This window comes from Silene latifolia, chromosome 8 (assembly GCF_048544455.1).
Source record: "Silene latifolia isolate original U9 population chromosome 8, ASM4854445v1, whole genome shotgun sequence".
Classification (NCBI taxonomy): domain Eukaryota; kingdom Viridiplantae; phylum Streptophyta; class Magnoliopsida; order Caryophyllales; family Caryophyllaceae; genus Silene; species Silene latifolia.
In genome coordinates this window covers 21,422,894-21,425,934 of record NC_133533.1, presented here as the reverse complement: position 1 = coordinate 21,425,934, position 3,041 = coordinate 21,422,894, and the positions used below count along the sequence as shown (strand labels likewise).

The following is a 3,041-nucleotide window of genomic DNA, read 5'->3' as shown; positions in this document are numbered from 1 at the left end:
TCAGAGAAAAGGGTTCTCTCTAGGAAACAGATGTTGTCTGTGTGAGACTCAAGAGGAGACACATGAGCATCTGTTTTTTTCCTGTACTTTTTATCATCAAGTTTGGTCCTCTATTCTAAACTGGATGCACAATGATAGGCCTGATTCTAGTCTACAGCAAGAGCTCTCTCACCTGGCTGCTACTCAGATGGTTAAATGGAGGAAGCATCGTTTTAAAGTGTCTGTTGATGCAGTTGTACACTTTCTTTGGACGGAAAGAAATCTCAGGATTTTTTCCCAAACTCGGCAATCCTTGTCTGTCTTGATTGGTAGCATCAAGTTCCAGATTGCTGTGACACCCTTAAATTTAGCGATAAATAAACACGTAAAATCTACAGAAAAACTGACAGGATATGTTTGTAATTGGTTCAACTAGACAAAACCTGTAATTTTTAAAATTTTCCTAAACCATTCACAAACATCTCCAACTTAAGAGTGCCAAAAACCTGCAAAAGCTAATAAACTAATTTACATAACTAGGCTAAAAACAAGAAATATAATGATACAAACCAAAATCAAAGAGGGAGACATATGTCCCTTCAAAATATATACATAACCAAAAATTAAAAGGTTTACTACAAAAATAGCCAAACTAGGTCCAAGGTTCTCTTGCTCACTAGCTCGTCCGTGAACCCCAACTAAGCATCAAGCACCTGTCAATCGCATTTTATACAAACACGAAAGCCACAATTCAGTGGGGAGTAACTTGAGTCCTCCCGACCACGAAACGTCATATTTAATGTAACATGTAGTGAAACATGTAAATAGCATGATAAATCATTTAATTATCAAGTATTCTAACATATGACCCCTAAAAGCGACCAAATTAAACTATCATGTGAAACATATAACAAATAGTAATCCAAACTTTATCAATTGTAACCGGCTTACATCTCACCTATTACAATTCATAAAATCACCATACAAGAAAGGGCAATATATCAAAGACAGGCATAAGTTCTTAGTACCGTCAATAGTCACTCAGAACTCGAGTCTATACCACGAGGTAGGGAAGGTAATCGAACCGGTATCTTGGCTCAGCGGTTAATATTAATAAAACATGGCCAAGACACAACACAACCCTAGCCTAAAATCTGCGCAGACCTAGACATGCGGATACACACCACCGCACCCAAGACCCACAATTTTTCTAAAACAAAGTGAGTACCCTAAGGAGTCCACCAAAGGGTTGGCTAGTACTTAAGCTGACCACTTACTATCAAAATAAGTAACGAGGTCATGCCCCAACTTGGATATAAACCCACTAGTCAGGAACACAAAGGCTATTAAGCAGTGAACATACACTCGTCAAAGACTATAAAGACCTATCTATGACAAACACAACAACCTGCAAAAAGTATTCAATACCCATTCCAATTCTAGCAATTTTAACAATATTAAAGGTTTCGGGAAACTAGGGCGTTTCTACAATATAAGAAGCTACTCAAATCAACTAACTACACATGTGAAATAAAGATATAATAAATGGCCTAAAACAAGAAAAAGGCCGATTATCCAATTCATATAAAATTTCATCCAACCGAATTTTTACCCGCAACCCCACCTGCGACAGGTGCGGGTTAAATTGCGGTGACCAATCACTCAATTGACTGACATCGAATCAGTCAAAGGGACTAAGGCTCAGTTTTCGGCACAATCATCAAAACATTGCAATTATTGCTATAAAATTCATTTTGAGCCTATTCATTACAATTTCATTTTATAATCTATCCTAACATGTGCTAACTACCAATATAAGAATAATTTTTCCAACCTCATTATCTTTACTACTAACATTTTTCATCTCAAAAAATTTAGCCATATGTTACTTATTCTAACTATAACATTAATGAACCTAAAACGATGAACAAAGCATGAAAAACCGCGAAACAAGCGACGGACCAACCCGGGCCAAGCACGGGCCTGCCGCGGCCCGTCACGGGCCTGTTCCACTGCTGTGAACAGTACCGCGGGTCTGTGAACAGTAACTTTTCTATAAATTTTTCGGTAAAACGACGCCAAATACTCATACGGACTCCGAATTGAGTGATTCAAGTGGCTAAACCACCTAATTTTTCGACGCCGTTCAATCTGTCATATTTTTGGAAACATTGGAAAATGTCTCGGTCCGATACTGACACGTTCCAGCCAACCCGCGGATTTGTCCCATCAAATAATTACTCATCCAAATTTGTTCTAGATAATAATATACAAATGGTTAACTTAAACTAACAAAAGACAAGCATTAGACATGCATGCAACCCATTTTATCATGTGAAAATTTACTACTCAAACAAAAATCACAAAAACATACAAAAAGGAAAGAATGTGACGATTATTCGTCGAGTAACTCGAAATATGTTACCTTAAGCTAGAAAATGAGCAATTAGCACCTTGAAAACCAAACCCTAACAAGCAACTAGCCACTATCTTCGACAATATACGAGTCCCCAAACTCGTCCTCCAAATCTTCACCTAAATAAAACAATAAAACACAAAAATAAGCATAAAAACCGAAATTGTGCCAAATTCGTCTTAAAACAGAATCAAGAGAACTGAGATTAAAACATACTAGGTTGTAGATCTCGACGAGAGGATTCCGGAAATATAAATTTTGTGAAAATCCGACAAGAAATGAGGAAGTTATGGCGAAAATAGCTTGGATTTGTATGAAAATGGTGGTTTTTGGTTTAGGAATGATAGAGAATGTAAGAGGAAAAGAAAAACCAGAAAAAAGGAAGGGGAAGGGAGGTGTCCGCGGGAAAGGAAAGGAAGGAGCGGGTTTAAGTCGGGATTTTACGAGTCGGTTTTGGCTCGTTTCGATAATAATTAGAACCGCTTGTCAAATGCAAATTCCGACAAGACCAAAGTTCTTAAACACGAGATTACAAGAAAATTGAATACTCATACGACCCATTTCCAAAATCGTTTACCCAATTTTCAAAAGAGTTGTAATTTTTCCCCGATATGCCCTTATTTCGAATTAAAAGATTTTTACACGG

The 3,041-nt window shown here is 37.4% G+C and overlaps 1 long non-coding RNA gene across 1 annotated transcript; it reads right to left on the bottom strand.

The window, feature by feature from the left end:
- Positions 1-586: 586 nt before the first annotated feature.
- Positions 587-2,785, bottom strand: LOC141594199 (uncharacterized). The gene is made up of 3 exons (XR_012522055.1): positions 2,612-2,785; positions 2,405-2,514; positions 587-692 (listed from the first exon to the last, which is right to left on the bottom strand). It is a non-coding gene; the product is annotated as an uncharacterized LOC141594199 (long non-coding RNA).
- Positions 2,786-3,041: the final 256 nt, after the last annotated feature.